Source organism: Mustela putorius, unplaced genomic scaffold (genome assembly GCF_011764305.1).
Source record: "Mustela putorius furo isolate JIRA1106 unplaced genomic scaffold, ASM1176430v1.1 tig00537248_pilon_pilon_pilon, whole genome shotgun sequence".
Taxonomy (NCBI): domain Eukaryota; kingdom Metazoa; phylum Chordata; class Mammalia; order Carnivora; family Mustelidae; genus Mustela; species Mustela putorius.
In genome coordinates this window covers 5,800,468-5,816,408 of record NW_025422387.1, presented here as the reverse complement: position 1 = coordinate 5,816,408, position 15,941 = coordinate 5,800,468, and the positions used below count along the sequence as shown (strand labels likewise).

Below are 15,941 nucleotides of genomic sequence, written 5' to 3'. Positions count from 1 at the left end.
ATTTATTTTTACTTCTCCTACCTGCAGGGATTTGAAACCTCTGGCTCCACGCAGGCAAAACCTGAGGGAACCGGACATCCAACAACCTGAGCCAAGGATCCTAAGTGCTGGTGAGGAGGAGGGAAATGAGAGCGAAAAGCTGGCGCCTGGTGGAGGAGGGAGTCCCCTGAAGGGAGATTCCTGAGTTCTTCAATGACAGTCAGAGGACAGCCCAGACTGAACGCCGGAGGAAGTGTTAGGTGATCCCGGAGCAGCAGGCAGGTGGACACACTCCTGGACACACACTCAGGCTGGAGTCTGAGGTGAGGAACTCGTGCAAATCCCTCTGGACTCCGGTGCTGCACGTGTCTACGCAGCGAGCGCCTGCCTGTCCTCAGAGCCTGGCAGCACCTTCTGTCCCGGAGGAAGGGGGTTACACAACCTATGGGAGGTGACGATGCTTTCCTGTCTAACTCTCCAAAGACCGGGGTCCCTGTCAGAAAGCTCAGGATATGCGGGCTCACGAGAAGTCGGGTTTCTTCTTCTGGCCCTCCTCCCTTTCTCACCTCCCCTGAGAACAAAAGGAATGGAAACTTCTCCAGGCAGAGAAAGCAGGGTGCATGGGCCCTCTGGCTGTGGCTCAGCTACTTCCTGAAAAAAAAAAAAAAAAAAAAAAAAAAAAAAGAGTTTCCAGAAGGGCCTGAACTTGCAGACTGAGTTTCGGTGAAGGCAATCTTAACCCCGACCTTTCTTCTGAGGTGGGGCAGTGGTGCGTGGCAGGGGCTGAGGTGAGGGGTCGGAATGCGGACGCAGGTCCTCGAGAAGAACAAAGTTCTGCTTGGGACGTTGACTGCGAGACAATTTTCCTCGCTGATGCACCCCTGAATTATCTGGGTCCGGACTGAAATGCAAAATCTGCAGCGATAGGGAGCAAGAGTGAGAAAGAAGTGACAGCAAGAGTGACGGGCCACTCTCAGGGACCACTAATCGGTGTGAGAGAGGGAAGTTCAACCTCACTGGTGATCCCAGAGACATAAACCCAGTCAGAGAGACACACCTTCCAGCAACCACACCGAGAGCCTCCCAAAGCGGATCTTAGGCGCGCGGGGAGTGCCCTCTGCCTTTCCGGAAAGGCGCTTGGTAATAAGTAACAAGACTTTGAAAAAGGATGAGTCAGTAATGTCACTCCTAGGAAATCATTCTAAAGAAATAGCAGGAGATGTGAACAAAGATGATTTCATGCGAAGATGATCATTGCTAAAAAAACTATGAACTTGGGGCGCCTGGGTGGCTCAGTGGGTTAAGCCTCTCTGCCTTAGGCTCAGGTCATGATCTCAGGGTCCTGGGATGGAGCCCCGCATCGGGCTCGCTGCTTAACAGGGAGCCTGCCTCCCCCTCTCTCTCTGCCTGTCGCTCTGCCTACTTGTGATCTCTGTCTGTCAAATAAATAAAATCTTTAAAAAAAAAAAAAAACTACAAACCCAAATCTTTAAATGCCCAACAAAAGGGAATGGTTAATCACTGCAAACCCATGTTAAAGAACATTATGTCGTCATCACATAAGGCCAGTGGTGTGGCAGTTTGACGAAACAGTGTGTGTGAAATCCCTTTGCTGGCCGGGAGGAGCGCCTTCAGCTGAGGCTTCTCTCCCTTCTCTGTAAAATGAGTTTCTCAGCATTTACCAGGGACAGTTGCTGTGAGAATTAAGTGTGATCGCGGGTGTAAAGTGCTGAGCAGGGTCCCCGGCCTTATAAAACTCATGATTGTGTGAACAATCATATTTGGAAATGGACATGTCTTCTTTTTCAATAAGGGGAAAAAAATCCAAATTTGTGCTATTTTATTTTTATTTTTTAAGATTTTATTTACTTACTTGAGAGAGAGAGAGAGAGAGAGAGAGAGCGAGCACAGAGAGGGAGAAGCAGAGCAGGGAGCCTGATGCGGGGCTCGATCCCAGGACCCTGGGATCATGACCTGAGTTGAAGGCAGACGTTTAACAGACTGAGCCACCCCGGCACCCCAATCTGTGCTATTTTAAAGTATTATGTCAGAGCGATTTCTGACGAAGTGGAACACAAAACATAAAAGCTGAATACATACAATAGGTATGCATACGGTTCCTCTTGCACAAATGCACAGACACATCCACTAATACGTGGGTGTAATTCAGACACGCTTCAGAAGCCACCTCAAGATTTCGCCAGGAACTGAGCTGTGGACTATGGGGGACTTTCGTTCTCCCCTTGATACGTTAGGGCATCGTCAAAGGTTTCTACAGTTGGCGCTTTACAGTTTTTGGAAAGCAAAAATGTTCAGAAGATTCTGGATCTGGGGAGGGGGTGTGTGCGTGTGGAACACAGAAGGGAAGACTGTGACCTCCAGCCGTGAGCGGCCCCGCCGTCGGTGTCATACCCCCACGGAAGGCCGAGTCACCCCTGTGGGGCCAGGGTGTCTTGTGAGATATATAGACCAGGGTCAGCCCAGCTCGGGAGGCACGATGGCCTCGGCAGACCTTTCCGGGGAGTGGGCACCCTGCCACCAGGCCTGTATCGTAATGAGATAATGTTTGTGAAAGCACTTTGCCAGAGAGAAAACTCCACCCCAGATAGGTGATTCGGGGCTCATTCGAGAGAAAGGAGGCTCTCAGAGCGCATTCCGTTAAGGAATTTCACACTCTGCCTCCCCGCACCCCCCACCTCTTCCCTTTTTCTCCCTCCCCTGAACAGAAATATATTTAGTCACCCTATCTAAACGCTCTTCTTTCCCTTAATTTGATTAAGGGGTTAGGGGAACGAGGGATGAAGTGGGGGCTGCGGAGGGGGGAGCCGGAGCTGGAGGGGAGATTAGAGCAGCTGAATGGCTATCTCAGGCCGAGTGGTGCCTGAGTGTGGACAGGACAAGGGCCTCCAGGTACTTAGTACAGAAGCGCAGAGGACAGAGGGAGGGAACACTTGATCACGGAGCACGCCTCTCTGAGGGCATGAGAACCGAAGCAGGGAGGGTCAAGCCTGGAGTATTAACTGGGAGAACGGGGGACATCTCCTAAGGGAGGCACTGGCTTCTCTCTGAGTCCCTTCTGGCTTCCTGGAGCGGTAGGGTCTTCAGATCCTTAAGAAGTTCCAAGAAGCTAACACGTGGGCAGCTCCTGCTATGTATTAGGTACTTTCACATACATCAGCCAATTTACTCAGATTAAGTAAATTCTTATCACCGATGAAGAGGAAGCTCGGGAGAATCATTTTTGCCTGGAAGCTGGGACTCAAACCCAGCTGGCTGGCTTCTGCCTCGCCCCCCAGCACAGGTGACCTCAAGGAGGAAAATGCTAACAGTCAGTATGTATTTAGCTCTAGGTGCCTTAAACAGAAGTGGTTCTATTTAATCCTCGCGATGTCTCTATGAGATAGATACCATCAATGGCCCCACTTTGCAGATAAGCAACCTGAGGGTTAGGGTAAGCAGTTAAGCTGAAGTCACGGGGCTGGGAAATGGCAGAGAGCAGGGTCGTCCCGAGCCTGGAAAGGTAGAGGAGTGCTGAGTCGGAGGCATTCCCAGTAAGACAGGCCCATAGTGTGTGTCTCCTCTGACAGTCTGGTGGCTTTTCAAGGACAGAGACCTTACCTTGTTTTTCCTGCATTCCCAGCCCCGAACACAATGCCTGGAACAAAGGGAATGTTCGCTGCAAGAACTAGTGGTACTTGATAAGTTTGGCCAAATGAGTCTCCACTGGGGGCCAGCTCGGTGAGGATTAAGGAGACATATTTGTCTAGGGATTTCCAAGTCTAAAATGTCACAGTGCCGGGCCTCAGCAAACGGCTCTGTTGGCAGTGGGGATCCCTGCAGGAGGCTTTAAAGGTGACCAGGACCTTGACAGTGGGCAGTCCCAGGGAGAGGGCTCCAGCTCCCCTTGTGGGTTGGATTCAGCCCGGACTGACAATAAGGGGGGGTGTCTGGCACACGCTCCCCACTAGTTCCTTCCACGGGGACACCTCAAGGACATCTGCAAACTCCAGGGATAAAACAGTACGGAAGGTGGGGGTGGTTTGTGGGAAGAGTGCCATCTGGGCAGCTCAGACAGACAGGGGGGAGGGAAGTGAATGATTAGTGGTTTAATTAACAGGGACCTAGGACCCTTCTAGAAATAAGTTTGAAAGAACAAAGGGCAGAAATTTATTCTCTTCTAGAGAGGACAAGAATCCTCCAGGAAGGGACCTCAGGCTTCAGCAAGAGTCTCCCATTGATTAATAAATACCTCGTGGCCTCATGGCCCACCCCAGCTTGAGATGAGGCATTCGGGCTTCTCTTCCTTCTGTAACCCGTGAGGAAGGCTACCAAAGGGCAGAGAACAGAAACAGCCACCAAGCTCCTGGGTCAAGTCCAGGGCTTTCTGGCCTGTATTCAGAGAACCTCAGCCTTTCTCCCCCTCTTGCAACAGTCCTTGGTGTCTTTATGTGAGCTGCTTATTAACCAGGGGATATCAGGACACTGGGAGGGGACTGCTGGTGCCGGTTGCCAGGGAGGGTAGTTCAGCATCGCAGAGTGCAGCAAAGCAGAGTGCAGCAAAGCTGATGTGTGTCGTCTGAGACAGACACAGGCAGGCAGGATGGAACCAAAGTCTTGCCGGAGCATCACGTTGGAGGGTCCTGTGACCTGTGGGTGGCCAGGAGGCCCCAGGGTTCACTAACCGCACGGCCCCTCCACAGAGGAGTTCTGTCGGCCAGGACAAAGGATGATGGATGGCTCTGAAGGCAGGAGCACGAGCCCTAGTTGTGGGGGGCAGGGCATGGCCCTGGATCACCACTGCTCCCCTCAGGGCAACAGATGGGCTCTTTCAATGCTGTAGGAACTCCTCTACAGCCTTCCTTTTCCAAAGAGACTACTTTTCAAGAAGAGGCCCCAAATTCAACAGGCAAACCCCGGGCACCCTCCCCCCTCGCTTCCAGTAAACTGCTGCGGACTGTCCCAGTCTATAGGATCGCTACTGACAGGCTCCAGCAGCCAGCTGACCCCGCTGAGGTCAAATTGTGGAAGCAGAGCCTCCCCCCCCCGCCGCCGGACCACGGAGATGGTTCTTGATCCAAGAGCCGGGAATGGCTTCCTGCTGGGTCTAAAGACAGGCGGCTTAGCTGGGCTTCAGTTGGGCCACAGGGTGACAGGTCTTACGTTTCAAGTTGGGATCAGCTGCCTGAGGGAAATGGCTGGGGAAACTCTCTCTTGGCTCCTTTCCTCATGGAGGATGGCTAAAGGAAGAGAAAGCTTAGAGCTGCTGAGCTGGGGTTGGTGCCTTAAAAATAATGATATAAACACAGCCCAGAAGTCGGCCTGTGGACTCCCTGACGGGGACCAGACGAGAAACACTGTCCTGACTTACCCCTCGGCCCACGCTCTGCCCTCATCTATCACCTCAGAAACTAAACAGCTTCCTCAGATGGCCCCGTGGAACATAAATCACAAGGGCCCTAGCTTCCAAGAAACCTGTCCGCAAGTGCAGCCCTCCTGTTTCTTCCTCCTCGGCGCTCAGAACAAGGGGAGCTGGCAGGTCAGATTCGCCGTTGACCGTAGCAGGCAGTGGCTCTGAGCCTTGGGCCTCACCCACAGGCTGGGGGTCGGTCATGTCTCCCTCACAGGTGTGACGTGCAAGTGAAATGAGAGAATGCAGGTGGACACGTCCGTGAACTTCAGCTGCGGTGTCCTCCTTCCATTGGCGGAAGACTGTTCCCGGGCCCGGAGAAGGAGAACAAGCAAACACCCCTTCTAATTCTCATCCCAAACAAGAAGGGCTGTGGGCCGGAGCCGTGATGATTTCGTAAAGCCCCAAGCTTCTTTCCCTGCTCGCTCTCACGCCAGATCTGTGCCAGACTGGTTTATGCTTGGCGACCTCAGTGACCTCCAACATGCTGAGATTCTCACGGCAGAGCCCAGCGGATACCTAGACCCGGCTGGAGCAGAGACAAATTCAAACGCTCTGGGCGGGGGTAGGAGGACAGTGAAATACAGTGTGAGAAATCATCACAAAGAATGGTTGTTCCAGGGGCGCCTGGGTGGCTCAGTGGGTTAAGCCTCTGCCTTCAGCTCGGGTCATGATCTCGGGGTCCTGGGATCGAGCCCCGCATCGGGCTCTCTGCTCAGCGGTGAGCCTGCTTCCCCTTCTCTCTGCCTGCCTCTCTGCCTGCTTGTGATCTCTCTCTCTGTGAAATAAATAAATAATCTTAAAAAAAAAAAAAAAAAAAGAATGTTTGTTCCAATTCTGAGTGTCTGTAGAGCTGTGGTTTGCTCAGAGAGTCCCCGTTCCCAAGACAGGCAGGAGAGCTAGCTCACCAATTCTTCCTTTCATACATATTTCCACGATCGCGTCATAACGTGTAACATGTCTGGTTCTCCACCGAACAGGTAAAGACATGACAGCATTTCTGTCTCAGAGCTGTTGAATGCCAAAGCCTTTGCTTCTGCTCAGGTGTCCTAACCTTCCCTGCCTGGGAACTGGATCTGGGGTAATGGGTGACCCAGCAGGCACAGAGATGACAGATTCCTCCATCATGTAGCAACAAGGGGACAACCTGGGGCATCTGGCCTGCCTGGGAGGGGCACCCTTAAGTACACCGACCTTTGTCCCTGTTTGCTCTTGGGGAGGGCAGGCCCTGCCAATCCTGTCCAACTCTTCTCCGTGTGTGCCTGGGACTCCTGGCTAATCAGAATGTTCCCGGGAACCTGAGAAGGCCTGACCCTGGTGGGTGGCGAGCAGAGACCTCTTGAGGCAGTCAAAGGGCGCTCTGAAACTTGTTCAAGACACGGCAGGAATGGGGCTCGGAGTGTGCGTGCTCCTGCCCCCAGAAGAAATCTCTTCCCTTCTGGCTTTTTCCCAGCCAGAAGGTTTATAATTAATTAGCCATCTGTCCCTCCAGAAAACTCTTGTCTACTCTGGGACACTGCTTTCTTCAAACCACTAAGAGGCTCAAGGGAACATGTTAGAGGAGAGTAGCCCCGAACCTGAGCTCAGCAGTGTCGTCTTCCTCATTAAGAGCTCATCCTCTGCGGGGAAAACACTCCTGTGTCTGCCCTCCTTGTGGCCAGCTAAGCGGTTGGCCTGAGGAACCTGCATGTCCTTTCTTCCCACGAGGTTCCCCAGTGCTCTGGTTCCCCAGGTTGGACATGTGGAAGGTGTCTGGTGTGAAAGGTGGGGGCCCTCTCTGGCCCTTTGATGGTGAATCCTCCTACTTTGTCATTATTTTTTCTTTCTTTCTTAATTTCCTTGAGTGACGCTGCTGGGGCTTGAGGCAAATTGAGCCAGAAAAGCAACTTTTTTGGAGAAAAGTCTGAGGGTTTTCTCTTCTAAGTGGGAAGTTAGGTCTTGGTTCCCTATCCCCTTCACCTTATGGAGGGCACTATGCCTGCCGCTCCCTTCCAGCTGGCAGGGGAGCCCACGGTCAGAGAGAAGCATCTTTCTCTTTCACAAATAAACAAATCCAATCCATGTGCTAGAGGACTTAGGGTATATTAATAGCCAGATATTTTGTTTTCCTATTCTGGTGCTTATCCCCTTCCACTAGTACGAAAGATAAGAGAACACAAAATGTTCTCCACAAGCCACCCTTTCCCCCTCCCCCAGGGACAGGCAAGCCAGGGGGCGTGAGCTCTTCTGTTTAAAGCCATTGCTGATGTACGAACTCTGAGAAAATAGACCTAAAAGTTTATACTCAGTCTCTCTTGGCTACTGTTCCTGCTCAGAAAAGAAACTCTATATTGTTTAAACCCTGCAGGCAAACGGGTTGCAAGGCAACCTTCAAACAATAGAAAATACCCCAAACTAAAAATAAAGGCCTTCGACGATGGAAAATGTGGTGGCACTCTGGTGAAGTGATTCCAAAATCCGGGTGAAGGAGAATGTCGTCAGCGAGGCTGTGCTTATGGCGCCAACCCCTTCCTGAATGAACTTCTTAGAATCAGACATATTGGGTCCCTCTTTTTATGCCCATACTCTTAGTTCTTTCCACCATCACTGACACCTTTGACGGGGAGAGGGGTCAACAGGCCTGGAATATCAGGCCACCTCCTGTCCTAAGGAAAGTTCAGCAGACTCTAATCAATGCACTTCCCCAATGGCTCTGGGCCCTGAGGCCCAGAGAAACCCAGGAAAGGTGGGGGTGGGGTTTGACATAATCACCAGGGTCCTTGGCCCGGGAGAGCAGGAGGGTCTGCTGGAGAAAAGTATGACCGAGGCTGGGGTGGCCCACCCAGAAGACAGACAGAGAAGGGGCCATGACCGAAGGAGCACGGTGGCCTCCAGAAGCTGAAGAAGGCACGGAGTTAGTTCTCCCCTGGAGGCTCCAGAAGGAATACAGCCTTCCTGACTTCTGACCTTCCAAAATTAAGAAAATTTTGTGTTGTTTTAAGCTTGTGGCAATTGGTTGCAGCAACAATAGGAGGCGGAGACAGCAGCTGAGAACCTGGGGCTCTTGCACAACCTGAGAAGCCTCAGGTTCGTTCTTGGGCACCGCACTCTACCTAGAACCTCAGACCATGGTGTTTTCCTCTGGACGTACTTTACCACAGACGACCAGACCATCAGAGGGCACACAATCAGCTGGGCTGATTAAACGAATAATCAAATAAATGCACATCAATAAGAAGAGCTGTTCCTTTTTTTTTTAACCCACAAGGCGGCTGATCAGTGTTTTACCCCATAGAAAGACTCGAGCATCTGGGACACTGTTTTCTACCATAACCTGTGGCCCGATCAGTGTCACTCAAAGAGACATCAGACCAGAAAGGGAAAATGAGAGGGAAAAAAAAAGCACCTCTATTCCCCACTTGAGGTTGTTGACTAGAACAAAGGAAAGGAAAGGCTCTTCTTTCATGAGCAGGCTCGCTTTATTTATTTATTTATTTTCCCAGTCTTACTCTCCTATCTCCTTCTCCTATCTTCTAAGGGCTTGCATAAGAGAGCCCAGAACACCCTACCTCAACAACAACAACAACAAAGACAGAGAGAGAAACATAAGATTTCCCTGATTTCTTGATTCTTAGAAGCATAAGCACTTGGAACACCATAGTTTACTCTGTCTTGTGACATTTCTAGGAGACAAGAAGCGTTAGTCCCATTTTGTAATTTGGGACCCCAAATTACAGAGAGGGCAAGCAACCTGGATGCAGTCACACAGCAGGTCAAAGCGATTCACCCAAGCCAGAGCACAGGCCTCCTGACCCTTCATCTGCATGGCTCCTGTGTTCCCGTGCGCGGAGTCTCAGGCCCTGGCTAACCAGGTCAGCAGGGTGTGGCCTCTGGGTAGGTGGTCTCAGTGGAATGCAGAGATATAAAACCATTAAACCTGTCATCACAAGACAACCAACAGACACCCCAGTGGAAAGATTTTCCAGACCAGAGCTTTGAGTTGTTCTGTGTGTCTGATGTGTGTGTGTGTACACACGTGCATGCGTGAGTTTGGAAGGTAGTCAGGGGTGTGGAACTGCCAGGTCAAGGTATTTGCACTACACCTTGCGGTAAGTAAACCCACAAAGGGCGTTCGTTTTTTGTCTAGCATCAGTACACATCTTTTCCTAGCTTCTCTTTCATCCCTCCCCTCCTCTCTCCCTCTACCGTTCTTCTGAGACAGCACGGAATCTAACTTGAGGGGCAAAGCTAACAGATTCCCCAAGCTCACGGCAAGGGGACTGAGCTGGCTTACACCAGACAGGTGCGGTCGGCGGCTTCGGGGCCAGAACGGTTGAGACCCACAGCTCCGCGTGAATGCCGCCGAGCACCGCGCACTCTACCATTTCTATTCCCCTTTCACACCCAGCGGGTCTGCATGGCTGCCCTCCTTTCTTACCACCCACTTGTTGTGATTCTCAAAGGCTATGAAAGACAAAAAAACTTTCTGTAAGACAAAAAAAAAAAAAAAAAAAAAAAAAAAAAAAAAAAAAAGGTAGCCTGGGTGGCTCACTGGGTTAAGCCTCTGCCTTTGGCTCAGGTCATGATCTCAGGGTCCTGGGATAGAGCCCCGCATCGGGCTCTCGGCTTGGCAGGGAGCCTTCTTCCTTCTCTCTCTCTGCCTGCCTCTCTGCCTACTTGTGATCTCTGTCAAATAAATAAATAAATAAAATCTTAAAAAAACAAGTTTTACATAAAAAAGAGAGAGAGACAGAGAGAGAATGGAGTGATTTGGTTTTAGCATTTTCAAAGTGTAATGGACTCCTAATGAGACTGTCCTGGCAAAGTGGATGGAGAAATTAAGCTGATCTTGCTCGGTGCCCTCCCCAGGGGCCCAGAGTGGGCTGAACTACGACAGGGACCCTGTGCGCGGCAGGCAGGGGGCAGAAAACAGCAGCTGCGCAAAGCAGTCAAGTGACCCTCAACATCCGAATGGTAGGTGCTCGCTCTGGCAGAGCATTTACTACAATTGAAATGACGTGGAGAAGGTCGGTTTGGGCTCTGCACAAGGATGACATGCAAATTCACGAGGCGTTCCATATTTGAAAAAAAGAAAAATCGGGATGGAGGTAGGTGATAAAACAATACCATGGAGGGTCCAAAGATATCAAAACAAATAAAAGGAAGGGCAGTGAAAGGTGGCTCTTGGGAAGACTTGGTGAGCACTTTTTAAAATCTGAGCTCTCTGTGGGCTCAGGTTTATGTTTGGTTGGCCATGCCTCAACCTCATGCTAGTCCTAAACGAAAAATAACCAAGGCCCCCAGGGCCCCCTCCCCTGGGCTGGAGATGTGCTCACACAAGGCATGGAGAATGGAGAAATGGGTTTTCCTGGTGAGGAGAAGTGGGAAGGGAAGACAGGGCCCCAGGGCAAAGGATCATGTAGGAGAGGCCTCCGGAGGCTCTTCATAATGTTAATTTCTGAGAAAAAAACTAATGAGAATCCAACAAAAGTAAGGTCTGCCACTTAAAAGCAGACAGGTCACAAGAGATGTGAACTTCCAGTTCCAGTTAGGGGCTGACCTCTACCCACCCTTCTGGTCTCCTTGTAGCTGGCCGCTGAGGCCTCCCCACCATGGACAACCCAAGGAAGCTGCACCCAGCTACCCTGTACTTGAACTCTGTCATGTGTACCAACAAACAGAGGGATGGCCTGCAGGGTTTTGACAAAAGGAGACCATCCACAACAGGAATTTGGTGGTATTTATGTGGCATTAGGCAGGGGAGGACAGGGGCACAGTCTCCCGGTCAGTTTCCCAGCTGCCACAGAGCCTTGCATACATAATCAGAAGTAAAAACATCTCAGGCCTCTGCAACCACTTCCCAGGCCCCCGTAAGTTTCTGATTACCAATAGGGTGTCTCAGATCTTTCGATAACAGGAAAAGAGGCATCTTACGGGCTAGATGGAAACATCTAGGCCCTGGGGTCTGGTTTCCCGATCTGCAAAACATTTTAATAGTAGTAAAGTATGCATAACATAGAATCTAACATTTTATCTGTTCTTAAATGTAAGTTCATTCACACTGTTGTGCAACCATCACCACTGTCCTAGATCTGCAAAACAAAAATTTTTTTAAGATTTTAGTTTTATTTATTTGATACAGAGAGAGAGAGAACAAACAGGGGGAGTGGCAGGCAGAGGGAGAAGCAGGGTCCCCACTGAGCAAGGAGCCCAATGTGGGGCTTGATCCCAGGACCCCGGGATCATGACCTGAGCAAAGGCAGATGCTTAACTCACTGAGCCACCCAGGCACCCCTAGATCTGCAAAATTTTTAATCAGACTCTGTAAAATGTGATGATCACAGCAAAGTGCTGATTTCCCTGGGAAGGCCCTTCCTGACCTTCTTTTGTGAAATCTTTCTCTCATAAACTAATAGCCCCCCCAAAACACCAAAAATCCTTTTGAGTTGGTGGAGCTGGAAATGCCACAGTGGAGTACTACAAGTACAGGCTCCTGTGTGCCAGAGGGGCGGTCCATTCTCCATTCTACTCTCTTTCCAGGCTCCAGCATCCTTACCACCTAGTCATGATTTCTAGGCCCGTCCAAATCTGGATCAGCTTCATAAACATCTGTTTCCAAAGTTTCCTTCCCCCAAACCAACTCATCCCTTCTGGTGTCCCTGGATGATTGCATATTTAACATCTAAATGAAAAGGAGGGGCTCCTGGGTGGCTCAGTGGGTTTAAGCCTCTGCCTTCGGCTCAGGTCATGATCCCAGAGTCCTGAGATCGAGCACCGCATCGGGCTCTTTCCTCTCTCTCTGCCTGCCACTCTGCCTACTTGTGATCTCTGTCTGTCAAATAAAAAAAAAAATCTTTATAAAAAAACAAACAACTTACTCCATAAATCATGGTGATCAAGACGGTAGGGTACTGGCATAATAATATATATATAGACAGACAGATCCATGAAAGAGAATTGAAAATCCAGAAATAAACTGTCACAATTATGGTCAATTGATTTTCCACAAGGATGCTAAGCCAATGATGAGGGGTGGGGAATGAATGGTCTTTGGTGCTGAGACAAATGTGTACACATATGCAGAACGCTGAGGTTAGCTCTCTTCTTTACATCATACATAAAAATTAACCAAAAATGAATCTAAGACCTAACTATAAGAGCTGAAACTACTACAGACTCTTAAAAGAAAACAGGAGTAAATCTCTATGCCTTTTTTCCCTAAATCTATATTATCTTATTTCAGTAATCTCTACACCCAACATGGGGCAAGAACTCATGACCCGCGATCAAGAGTCACATGCTCTTCCAACTGAGCCAGCCAGGAGCTCCAAACTTCATGCCTTTGGGTTAGGCAAAACCTTCTTAGATACAATACCAAAAATACAAGTGTCAAAAGAAGAAATAGATAATTGGACTTCATTGAAATTAAAACCTTCTAAGGACACCATGAAGAAAGTGAAAAAGGCAAGCCACGGGCTAAGAGAACATATTTGTAAGTCGTATGTCTGACAAGGGACTTGCAGTCAGAATACATAAATAACTCTTACAACTCAACAATAATGAGACCACCCAATGAAAAAATGGACAAAGGATCTGAACAGACATTGATCCAAAGAAGTATGGCCAATTAAACATAAGAAAATTAGTCGCCAGGGAAATGCCAACAAAACTACAATGAGATACTCCTTCATGCGTACTCGGTTGACTAATAAGGTGGGCAGTAACAACATCCTTCTCTCGAGCATCCTTGGTGAGGATGTGGAGAAACTTGCACCTCCACAATTTGCTGGTGTAAAATGATGCAGTTGATATGAAAAAGTTGCCTGGTTCCACAAAACATTAAGCATAGTTTGCCAGGTCATGATCCCATGGTCCTGGGATCGAGCCTGCATTGGGCTCCCTGCTCAGCGGGGAGCCGGCTTCTCTCTCTCCCTCTGCTTGCTGCTCCCTCTGCTTGTGTTTTCTCTCTCTGTCAAATAAATAAATAAAATAAAAAAAGAAATTCCCATCTTAAAACAAACAGATAGAGTCTGCCATGTGACTCAGCCATTCTACTCCAAGGTATACGCCTGAGAGAGCTGAAAGCATGTCTACACAAAAACTTGTATATGAACGTTTACAATAGCATTATTCATAATAACCAAAAAGTGGAAATAACCCCAAGCCCCATCAACTGATGAACGGAGAAACAAAATGTAGTGTATCTATACAAGGGAATATTATTCAGTCATAAAAAGGAACGAAGCAGGAAGGGAGTTCTGACATATGAATGACAAGGGTCTTGAGGCTATCATGCTGAACAAAACCAACCAGTCACAAATACGGTGTAAGTCCACTTACATGAGGTTCCCCGAGTAGTTAAATTCAGAGAGACAAAGTAGAATTGTGGTTGCCAGAGGTGGTGAGAAAGGGAGAAGGAGGAACTTGTTTAATGGGAATAGAGTCTAGTTTTACAAGATGAAGTGAGTTCTGGAGACTGGAGACAACAATGAGAATGTGCTTAAAATATTGAAAGGTATGATTTGTCTCCCTCCCAATCCCATCTTGTTTCATTTATTCTTCTCCTACCCACTTAAGCCCCCATGTTGCATCACCACTTCCTCATATCAGGGAGATCATATGAGGGTTGCTGGGGGGAGGGGGGTTGGGAGAAGGGTGGTTGGGTTATGGACATTGGGGAGGGTATGTGCTTTGGTGAGTGCTGTGAAGTGTGTAAACCTGGTGATTCACAGACCTGTACCCCTGGGGATAAAAATATATGTTTATAAAAAATAAAAAATTAAAACAAAAAAACAAAACAAAACAAAAATACTGAAAGGTACATTTAAAAATGATTAAGATGGGGGCGCCTGGGTGGCTCAGTGGGTTAAGCCGCTGCCTTCGGCTCAGGTCATGATCCCAGGGTCCTGGGGTCGAGTCCCGCATCGGGCTCTCTGCTCGGCAGGGAGCCTGCTTCCCTCTCTCTCTCTCTCTCTGCCTGCCTCTCTGCCTACTTGTGATCTCTCTGTGTCAAATAAATAAATAAATAAATCTTTAAAAAAAAAATAAAAATGATTAAGATGGTAAATTTCATGTTGTGTATTTTTCCACAATTAAAAAAAAAGAGGGGTAAAGTGATGATACATTCTATAACATGCATGATTTTGAAAACATTACGCTAAGAAGCCAGACCACACACCATACAGTCCCATTTATATGAAATTTCAGAATAGGCAAATGTGAGATTAGTCATTGCTGGGGGCTGGGAGATCTAGTGGGGGAATGGGGAGTGATTGATACTGGTTACCAGCTTCCCTTTGGGGTGGTAAAATATTCTCAAAGTGAATTGTAGGTATGGTTGTGCAACTCAGGGAATATACTAAAAACCATTGAATTTTTAAATTTGTGAATTGTATGGTATGTGAATTATAGCTCAACAAAGCTGTTTAAAAAGTAAGGTAAGAAGACTGAAAATGAATGAGCTCTGCTTCTTTTTAAAACTTACTCCTGTTAGGTTCTGTGACCTAACAATATCTACAGCTGGCAATTGCATTCTCTTAACAAACTGTGGAACATGAGGCTGTCGCTACGACAGAATCGAAGAGGGGGCTTGTTCACAAACAGGAACACAGCTAACTCAGTCTGAAGAAGTTGGAAAGAATGTCTGTAGCTTGAAGGGAAAAAATAACCCAGCAGCGGAGATAGATTAGCAGGGACTTAAAAAAAAAAAAAAAGTAACAGGTTAAATGCTTTTTTTTTTAAGGTTAAATGCATTTCTAGAAAAAACTAAAAAGCTTTGGGGCACCTGGGTGGCTCAGTGGGCTAAGCCTCTGCCTTCGGCTTGGGTCATGATCTCAGGGTTCTGGGATCGAGCCCCACATCAGGCTCTCTGCTCGGCGGGGAGCCTGCTTCCCCCTCTCTGCCTGCCTCTCTGCCTACTTGTGATCTCTGTCTGCCAAATAAATAAATAAATAAATACGATATTTAAAACAACAACAACAAAAACCTAAAAACCTTCAATACAAAGGGCTTGCGAAAAGGTTTCTAGAGTCTTGACTGCTAATTTAGCATCTAATAGTTTTTCTCATTCTAAGGAAGTCCTACAGTCTACAATCACTGTGTAACCTCCCCGGATTTCTTGACAGGAGAATTCGGAAGGTCAAATGGAGAATTCGGAAGGTCAAATGTGCATTTTGCCTTGCTTCTCATCATTCTGTATTTAGTCATGTTCTGGAACATTGAAACAGACAACATCTGCAAAGATGTTTAAGGGTAGAATAGACAGTGCTGTAAAAATGATATTAAGAAGGACAGTGTTCAGACTTGAAGGAAACCCTCCCACATGCTTCAGTGTGGGTGAACCTTGAGGACACCGTGATGGATGAAATAAACCAGTTACAAAAAGATAACTACTCTATGATTCCACTTACATCAGGAACCTAGAGTACTCCGACTCACAGACATAACATGGAATGGTGGTTGCCAGAAGGAAGGGGAATGGAGAGTTGTTTAATGGATACAGAGTTTCAGTTTTGCAACATGAACACATTATGGAGGTCTACTGTACAGCCGAGTGAATATACTTAACACTAAAGAA

General features: G+C 48.3%; 1 non-coding gene across 1 annotated transcript; it reads left to right on the top strand.

Moving 5' to 3' along the window:
- Positions 1-10,345: 10,345 nt before the first annotated feature.
- On the top strand, positions 10,346-10,450 carry LOC123390166. The gene has a single exon (XR_006604819.1). It is a non-coding gene; the product is annotated as a U6 spliceosomal RNA (small nuclear RNA).
- The last annotated feature ends 5,491 nt before the right edge of the window (positions 10,451-15,941 follow it).